The sequence below is a fragment of the Neopelma chrysocephalum genome, unplaced genomic scaffold (assembly GCF_003984885.1).
Source record: "Neopelma chrysocephalum unplaced genomic scaffold, ASM398488v2 Primary Assembly neopelma1_77, whole genome shotgun sequence".
Classification (NCBI taxonomy): domain Eukaryota; kingdom Metazoa; phylum Chordata; class Aves; order Passeriformes; family Pipridae; genus Neopelma; species Neopelma chrysocephalum.
In genome coordinates this window covers 1408313-1418025 of record NW_020897738.1, presented here as the reverse complement: position 1 = coordinate 1418025, position 9713 = coordinate 1408313, and the positions used below count along the sequence as shown (strand labels likewise).

The window sequence follows — 9713 nt, the reverse complement described above, 5'->3', positions numbered from 1 at the left end:
AATGGCTACGTGAGCAGCTGGTCCCTCTGGTCCCCACTGCTGCCACTGTGGCTGCGGCTGCAGGACAGGAAAAGTGGCCTTACCCGGGTTCCTGGGGTATAATACGGTGCCTGTCACCTCTGTACGGGTTGGAAGCTGTGTAATGAGCTGGATTTGGTCCCTTTGGCAGAGCTTTGGGGTCCAGTGGTGGTGATGGGAGGCTGCAGGAGTGGGGCTGTGTCTGGAGCATCCTTGCGAGCAGCAGCACAAGGTTCTTCCCCTCAGGACGTGTCCTCTGCTCATGACACGTAGCCTGCACAAAAACCCTGAGCAAAGCAGCAGGAAAGATGTTCAAGGTAGGGGGAGAAAAATGATCAGAGCAAGAGAGAGACCTGCATCATACCCCACGGCCCCTGCTCGCAGTGTGCAGCCCACCCGCCCCCTCCTGCACATGGGGCCACTCCGGGCTCCCCCATCGCTCGCACCCCGGGCACAGCTCGGTTGGTTTGGGGGTTCCCATCCCTCCTGCAACCCCACCCAAGAGTTCTACCAGCCATGGGGCACCGCAGCCCTGCAGACAATAGGGACATTCTTCAGGAAACCAAACGAATAACGCGGAGAGCCGCCCGCTATTTTGGGAGTTCATATGCTCTAAGGCAAATGTCATTGGTGTGTAACATCCATTTAGGGAGCCGCGTAATGAAGTCGTGCATCATGAGGAGGGACCTGCTCGCTTAGCAACCTTCTCCGTGTGTGACGTCTTCCCCTGCAGGACGGGATTGCTCCTTCGCCAGCCCGAGCACAAAATGCCGCTCACAGCTGCCGTAAGAGGCGCTTTGAACTCAAAGACTCTGCAGCCCCCATCAACACCGAATTCCTGAGGTGGGCTTGTGCCCCCGGTCAGAGCCCAGGCAGCCTCTGTGCTGTTAGGGGTTTGGGTGCTGCGAGCCCCTGACCTACACCTGTACCTGCGTGCGCTGCCTTCCCAACAGAGCCCTCGGCTCTCTCAGGGATGGAAGAAACTGGGGTACTGTGAGGGAGACAGAGCCCTTTCATTTTGGGGGCTGAACGGGACAGCTGCCACCTCAGTTCCCATCGAGAGCTTCCTCACTGCCGTTCATGCCGCTGCAGATTTTGGATGTGTCTCACGGGGAGGCGAGTGGGTGCAGGGGTTCACTGGGTGTACTGGGCACACAGGGTGCTCCGATGCTCCGTGTGCATTGGGTGTTCTGGTGTGCTGGATGTACTGGGTGCTCTGGGGAGTCTGGGTTTGCTGGACACTCTAGGTTTTCTGAGTGCTCTGGGCACAGGCTGGCAGCAGGATGAGGACAGGGAGGGAGAGGACGGCTGTATCACACGGGGGGAATGTCTGTCCTGGCTCTCTCCAGGTTTCCGGATGATGAGCAATTAGGGGAGAGATTTACAGCAGATTAAGTCAGAAGGCAAAGTCCATTATCTGCCCAGATGAGCTCCAAAGGTAGAGGCCGTGTGGAATGGGAAATGGGGCGCTTTAACCGTTACCATCCCTCTGGGCACCGACCCGGGCTCCGAAGGACAATGGCTCTGCTCCTGCAGGGACGGTGGCTGCTGCAGATCCACACGCTGCCATTCCCTTCCCACAGTAACGGCATTTTGGTGCCTGAATTTGCTCTGATTCCCTTATGGAATGCATGTTGCTTCTAGGGGATCTGCTACTCCCTTCCATTGGAGGCGCCTCTTCCAAGCCCCCAGGGTCAAGCTGAGCTGCAGATGCTAAATCCATGGGAATGCATTTTAGCAGAAAGATGCTTTTGAGGTCACTATGGGTTTATTCACTGTGCTTTTTGACGTGTAAATCTGTCTGTGCATTGTCCCTGTTCCCCCGGGCAGGCTGTTCTGGGGGCCTGCAGCCACCCGGGTGGATGTGCCCACTGACCCACCCATGGACAGCTCCGTGGCCACTCCCACGCGCCTCGGGCAGTGTCCTCACTGGAACCACATTCCCTCAGCTGTGAAATGAAGGTAATTTACTGGTTTGCTTTACAAGGGCAGTGAGAAAGAAGATTAATTGTTTGGCATATGGGACTGCAGATAGGATGGGTTATGATCCTGCAGATCCTTCTGTTTTGCTGTTTGCATGTGTAGCAGGAGCACAGCTCTGCTCCACAGTGACTGTAGGCTCCTTTCCCCCACAACCTTTCCCACAGCCTCACTCCAGACCAGACAGCCATGGATTTGGGTGCAGGCACAAGGGCAGATGCAGAACCCTAGGGATGGTACAAATGGTGACCTCAAGCCTGACATGCAAAGGGCAGCCCAGTCCCAGCATCTGCATGTGGGGTGATGACGCAGCTAGAGGCACCGGCTGCCACACGACCCTTTGGTGTTGGGATTAAACTTGACACTTAGAGCCTGAAAATCTGCTTAAGGGAAAGCTGGCATAAATCTGAGTGTCGCCAGGACGTGCGTTGCGGACTGGGGTCAGATCCCTCCCTGCACCCTGGATAATCCCAGGCTGGTGCCTGTGGCCGGTGTCCCCAGGGGCTCTACTCACAGTTGGCACAGTGGGACACCTCTCTGCACATCCCACAGTCCCCGAAAGAAAACTCCTGGTGTGGGATGATGCCAGGGGCCTGCAGATGGGCAGCAGCTATCCCTGCCATGGCCAGGCCCTGGCCCTTCCCTGTGGGAGGGGGGTCCCTGGTGGCTTTGCTCCCTCAGTCCCTGGGGATGCAGTACCGGAGCCCCACCACACTCCTGCTCTCTGCTGGTTCCTTTGTGATGCAGATGCTTTCCTGAGAATCGCCTCACCCTGTCACCAGCTCCAGTCCCTTGGCATCCCTGCAGGAGCTGTGTCCCAGCTTTGCTGGCCCATCACCTTGCTGGGGTGCTCCTTCCACTCCCTCTGTGGCAGTCCTGGGGGTGTTAGCTGCAGCATCAGGAATTCTGGGGGAGAGGCAGTACCCTTGCCTGTGCTGGTGGCTCTCGGGTGCAGCACAGCTCCTCTGGGACCTTGGGACACCAAAATGTGTTGTCACTGTCATCTCCCACCGAACTCGAGCAGGCAGTAATGAAGGCTGCTGAGCACACACTTCTTCCTAAATTACCTTATTTATTCAGGGAATCAGATGCCGCAGTCTTTCATGGCTTCTTGTGAGGCTCGGATCTTGTGGGATGCAAGGCTATTAATAGGAGCCAATCTTTCCCCTTCTTCTTCTCCAGGCTAAAGGCAGAAGAATTCAAACAAGGGCCCTTTTGATGTGACAGAAGTCCAAATAAACTCCATGCCATTTTCATCTCAAGCTGGCAGCACATTCCCATGTTTCTGGTGGGGCTTCCCTGTGTGAGGGCTGGACCCGCAGCACCTGGGTGCCCTGGAACCGGGCACCTGAGGTGGAGGAGCAGTCTGTGGTGCCCCTTCCAGTGACACTGCCCTCGTCTGTGGTGATATCAGGTGCCCAGAGCCAGCACACAGACCAGACGGGTGAGATTGGATCCGGGTGAATGATCAGCCACGGCAGCAAATGCCAATTTGTGTGTAAACAGACTGAGCACAAAAAGCCAGGGAAGAGAAATAACTAGAAAGCATTTACCACATAACCAGACTTGTTTCCAAGGAGCAGATTTTGAAGGTTTCCTGCAGGCAGCCTCGCTGGCGCTCCAGGGGAATTTCAGTCCCACACCCTCCAGCTTTTGACCCGCTCCCACCGCGGTGGGTTTGGCACCTCCCTTGCCAGAATGAGCCCTGCACTGTCCCAGAGCTGACTATGTCCTGATCCACTTCTGTGATGGGCAGTGAAAATCCCGGGAGAGCAGGGCTCTCATTTTCAGCACTGCACGATTTACCTTCCATGGACGCTGTGACAGAATCTGAATTACCTTCTGCCATTTCAATATCTGCACAGTTGTTGGTTTTTCTGCTTCTGTCCATCAAAATTTATAGCTAAATTAGGCAATTATTGATTTTTTCCCCCTTTATCGAGTTACATTCCAGTCAGCCTGTGGAACAGCAAATGCTCAATGAGTCCCTCTTGACATCTGTTTGTCTGTGCAGGGAAAATGCTCCTTCAGTGCCCACTGACATCCCCACAGTGATGAACGGGAACACTTTGATTTTTTTTTAGGGCTTTGAGACATTCGCTGTTCCAGTTCTTTTCGAGTTTATTTGTTTTAATCTGTAACAACACACTCTGTTGTTTTTGTTTGTGGAGTTCTTGAAGATGTGTCAGTTCTGAGCTGGGGGATGCGAGGAAGGGGCCCTGTGACCCAGGAGGGTGGTCTGTGAAGGGTCACTTCCCACTGTACCTGGCTCTCATCAGGTACCTCTAACCCTATGGACAGGGCTGTAACAAGCCCCTCCACCATGGACTGAGCAAGATGCCATGTCCATATCATGACAGAGCTCTGAGGAAAACCACAGGTGGAGATTTAGGTGTGAAAATGGCTCAAACTTCTCCTTGGCCCCTCCTGCCCCATGACAATTCCTGCAGAGCGGCCCAGGTGGGTTCAGTGGGGGTGCACCAGGTGATGCTGCTTAAGGAGCAGAACCAGGGCTGGGTATTAATGCAGGTCCCTGGGTCTGCCCTCCTTCTGGAAGGTGTTTCATACCTCCAGCATTGTCCCTGTGCCTCCATGGGTCACCCTGGCTAGGATGGTTTTGGCATCACTGGCTCTGTGACCTGGCTCATCCACATGCTGCTTGTGTGCTTTTGAAGCTTGCACTGGCCAGGTGAGAGGGTGATGCTTCTTTATTTAGCTGTGTGCGTGGTGGGAGGGAAAGTGTTTCATCACCACACTCAGTTTTAGTAACATCCCTGTGTGTGCTTTGAAGGGGTCACAGCTGAGACTTCCAGGCTGCAGCTGGCAAGGCATGGACTGAGGAGGGAGGCAGCACCAGGACATGGCTATGTAGCATGTCAGGGTAAGAAAATGTGCAGAGGAAAATGTCAGAAAGATATTTTTATTACAATAGTGTGATGCAATTGCAAGCGGGAGGCCCGAGACCTCTCGTGCCTGTGTTTTCTCATGCAAGACTTTATAGATGTTGCACGACTTTCAACTCTGCTCTTATCTCTGCCCCCAGAGGACATTATTACTGCTAGTCTGACTATGCCAGTATGAATGTTTGATGGTGAATAATATTTTTGAGAATTGAATTACCACTTGTTTCCTAATTAAAACCCAACCTCCTCATCATGTCAGCTATTTGCAAAAAGGAACATGATGATAAGCTACACTGAGGCTTTACCTTTCTGAGGTGGCTGAAGTACCTTTGTTAGGAGTATTCAGGAGAAAGCTGGAGGAATCTATGGAGATGCAGAGGAGGCACCATGTTTCTCCAGGAGGCTAGAGCTGCGGAACTCCCCTCCTCTGGAGAGTTAGGGTGCCTAATGCGAGGGCACTGTGAGGGCAGAGGCTTCTTCTGTAAAACTGCTCCTTCTGGAATAGACAGTGACTAAAAGCAGCAGCAGAAATGGCCATTAATTATTCTATTTGTTTTCCACATTGCCTCTCACTGCTTATTAGTGCAGCATTAAGGAGATGGGATGCAACCCCAGACTGGGTGCGGATGCTGCAGAGGAATGCCTGTGGGATTGGCATGGACTGTGGGAGGAGAAGGGCCAATGCCACCCCGGGGCCTGGCAAAACAGAGAATTTGACAGGCAAAGGGGACAGAGTGAGACTGTTTCCTTGGGATGCAGGGCTAACACCATCCCTCTCCGCCCTGTCCACTTTGCTGAGCACAGTGAGGGTGAGGCTGACTTTGCTGCAGGGAGGGATGGGGAGGGACGTGGGGGCCTGAGGAGGGATGACATTGCCCCACTTTTTCCAGGAATAGTTTGTGTTTACTCCTCTCCTACCGAGAAGTGCCTCTGGGCACTTCACCGTTGCTGCCTAATGAATCCTCACACAACCTCGTTAAGCAGGAGCTGCTTCCCCTCCAGGTAACCCTGCACTCGCGAGCTGATTTGGAACACTGGGGAGTGTGGTGAAAGGGGTTCTGCCCTCTTCCTTTCATTCAGGCACCCCAGACAATACTGCCAGAAATGGAGGAAACATCAAAACATAACCTTTCTGCTTGGCTATAAACAACCCACAGAGTCTGGTTCAATTGGGATCCATCACTGATAAACTATCTTCCCCCGGTGCTGCCAGGGAAGAGCAAGGAACTTGCTCTCTCTGTAGACAGCAGTATCCCATGGAGGGAACTGAGATAAACGCTCCTTAATGCTCTTAATCTCAATCTATGAGCATTTTGGGTAATACATTATAAATATTAGTAAAAATAGTATTAAAAAGTAGCATTTAATAATCTTCTATGTAAACATTCCCCTCAAGGTATGTTATTGGCATTAGCCATGCATAGAGCAGGGATCTTATTTGATATGGGATTGGCCACAAGGAGGGCAGCAGGATGGCTGTGCCTCTGTCCTGGTGTAACATGTTGCACCATTATCTGGATGGGATGGTGTTAATGTAGGACGCACTAATAAATGTATGATAACCTTGTTACTCTCTGTAACATCATCTGTCATCCTGTGAAGCAGAGCAGGGCATAATTAAACATTTAAATCTTATACAGATGATAGGAGGAACTCGCTCCTTGGAAGGAAGGGAGCAGCAAGGGGAGGTTGGTTTCTTGGCTCTGAAGTGGTTGCACAGGAACCCCAGCACTCCAGCACAGCCAGGCCTCAAGACAGGCTTAAACTGATTGAGCAATATCAATCACCATCCACAGAAATGTCAGGAGATACTTAAATGCATTCAGAGTGTATCGTATTCTGACCTCTGCTAACCCTGGCATCGATTAACTCTGGGTTTCCTTTACCTGGGGGAATCCCAAGGCAGGCATAAAGCACTGTTTATAAACACACGCAAACACCAAAACCAACACACACCACATAAAACAACACAAAAGAACAGCATAAACATGGCCTGGGATACAATACAGGCTAAAGAAAACTGCAGTCTTGCACCTGAACTTCCCTGCAAAGGAGGAGGCTGGCACTGCCTGTTCTACTTGTTTTGGCTTCCACTTGATTCCACTCGGTAATTAAAAAATGCTCATCCCAGTGACCTTGAAAATATTGGAATATATCACTAAAAAAATATGTATTTTACACACTAGAGGTGTTTACATGCTAGAGGTGAGCATGAATAGCCAGAGCTGTGCTGCCTCCCCAGCCAGTGCCCAGGGTGGCTGTGGGGACATTCCACTACCTCCAACTGCACTGCGATCACACTTGGGAAATAAATGATGCAGAGAACACCTTTTCTTATAACCCACCTCCACTCTGGTGCCAGCTGCTGCTGCCACATCAGCACTGATGGAAACCCAAAAGCAGAAAGAAGAAAACAAGTTCCTTAACTTGGTTGGCTGTCTTCCTGACTTCCTAGAAACTGTCAGCAGGAATGTCTTTGATGTGTACACAACAATAATATCCAGACAAAAAGGTGAAAATGTGGCACAGGAATAAATAGGAGAGCATTGGGAATCCTAAGTGGTATTTTGGTGACTTCTATTGCTGCCACCAGCACAGTAAAGCCATTTAAATATCTCAGCAAACCTGGGCCCTCCTCCTCTGGGCAGAGATGGTTTGTTTGCCTGTGCTTGGGGTGTTTGGCAACACCATCAGGTGAGCACTGAGATCCTCCCTGTGGAGCTGTTGCTTCTGCAGAGTCACGTTTCAGGAAATGAAACCCAGCTCTTTCTGTGGAAATATCAGTGAGTGATGGGCAGAGGGGCTGCAGGAGCCAAAACCTGGGAGTCCCCTCGGAAGAGCTGGCAAAAGGCACGTGTCTGCTCACGTAATCAGGCTAAGGATGTGGTGAGGGTGGCAAATAGTTACTCGTGGCTAAACAGAATATTCCTTAGAACAGTGGAGCCAAACACTTTTGGACCTGTCAGTAGACAATGCCAGCCTTTCTCATCAACACTCAAACATTTTAAAGCTCTAAAATGATCCCACAGATGAGGCACAGACCGTGGGTTTTGCCTTGGTGGATTATGCTACAGCAGAGGACATCCATCATGTGTACTGATGTATTTACATGTATTCTGATGTACATATTTAATTAGACAGTAATTCTGCAGGTGTTAATGAAGGTGTGCAGCTGTAGGAGCCTGGATGGCTTCACAGTCACTGTGGGACCTCCCAGGAGTGAAGGGTTGAGCAGAACTGCTCTGCCAGGCTCGGGGAGAGGCACCATGGAAAGGACCTGAAATCATCATGTCTGGGGGCAATATCTCTCCCACCACATGTCTGCAAACGGAGAGCCCATGCAGAGGCACTGGAATAAACTTTGCATTGGGAGCTCTGAGTCTGAGCTGAGCCTGAGGAGTCACAGGAACCATGTCACGGCCCACAGCCAGCCCCAGCGTTCACTGCCAGCCCAGAGGATTTCAAGAGATAAAAATACCCCTTTCCATCTCAGCTCGGCTCAGTGAAACCTTTAAACAGGGCTGGTGGGAGACTTCACCCTGAGCAACCAGGAGGGACACGGCCCAGGTCCTTCCCCATTTCCTTCCACTCGTTTGGACACCCTGAGCCTCAGCTCTGCTCTGTGGCCACTGGAGGAGAAGAAACCTTCCCCAGTGGATCTGTTCGGGTGAAAAGTGTTGGCCTAAATTAACATTTTTAATAAAAAACAGGTTCTCAGACAGTTCATAATGAGCCACATGGTGAAATCCTCCCAGCTGTATACTCTACCTTGCTTTAATCAGATCATTAACTTTCATAAAGATGTAGGCAGGAGGAGTGGCGGCACTTGAAAAGAGCTCAAAACATGCTGAGTTTCAAACTTCAGACTTGTCATTGACTTAGCCTTTCATTGAGCCAATTATTTATGACATATTTGACGAAATTCAGAAAAGAAGGCAGTTGAAATCTGCATATCTGCTTGGCTGCAGTGGAGCTACTACTACATTAAGGAGGAATACGAGCAGGGAGCTCTGCTGGGGCAGAGGACACCTGGGTGCCTTGTTTTGCATGATTATTTGCCTGCAAGTGGTTCAATGAGAAATAATGGGGTGTCACACAGATGAATTTGTTTGTATCCTGTTTTTCTTATGAATATGTTTTAATAAACTACGAGGAAATTAATTCTAAAGATATGCGTTTGACTGGGTGCTGATGTTCGCAGGCAGCCATCGCACTCCTCGCCCCATGTGCCCGGTGTTGGCTCTGGTGTTCCCCTTCTGCAGAACCAAGGAATCACAGAGTGCTTTGGGTTGGAAGGGGGCCTTCAAGATCATTTAGTCAACCCCCCTGCCATACGCAGAGACACCTTCCACTAGACCAGGTTGCTCCAAGCCCCCTCCAACCTGGCCTTGGACACTTTCTGGTATGGGGCAGCCACAGCTGCTCCGGGCAACCCGTGCCAGGGCCTCCCCACCCTCACAGGATGGAATCCCCCACCGTGTCCGAGACCCCGAACCCCGGGACCCTCGCGCAGCCCTCGGGGGCCGGGGCCGGGACCGTCTCCTCTCGGTGCGGGGTCACCCCGGGCCGCGGCCGCCCCGTCCCCGGGATCCCGGCGGGCGCTGCCCCTCTCCGGGCCCCCCGCCCGCTCCATGCCCGGATTTCCCCGGTAGCGCCGGGCGCGCCCCGAGCCGCCCGCGCGGGGCCGCGGGAGCCGCGCCGGCTGCGAGCGGCGGGGGCGGACCGGCCGCCGCCATGGGCCCGGCGGGGGCGGGCGGGCGCTGAGGGGGCGCGGCGGGGGTTCCCTCCTTCCCTCCCTCTCTCCCTCCCTCC

General features: G+C 52.4%; 2 long non-coding RNA genes across 3 annotated transcripts in view; one reads left to right on the top strand and one right to left on the bottom strand.

Annotated features, from left to right (window-relative positions):
- Positions 1 to 769: 769 nt before the first annotated feature.
- LOC113970505 lies at positions 770 to 3266 on the top strand. The gene is made up of 4 exons (XR_003535190.1): positions 770 to 861; positions 972 to 1138; positions 1849 to 1980; positions 3181 to 3266. It is a non-coding gene; the product is annotated as an uncharacterized LOC113970505 (long non-coding RNA).
- A 5739-nt stretch (positions 3267 to 9005) lies between these two features.
- The window catches only part of LOC113970434, a 1072-nt gene continuing 364 nt past the window's right edge, over positions 9006 to 9713 (bottom strand). For both annotated transcript variants that reach the window (XR_003535177.1, XR_003535178.1), the window contains exon 2: positions 9006 to 9157. This is a non-coding gene — a long non-coding RNA (uncharacterized LOC113970434). The remainder of the gene's footprint in view (positions 9158 to 9713) is intronic.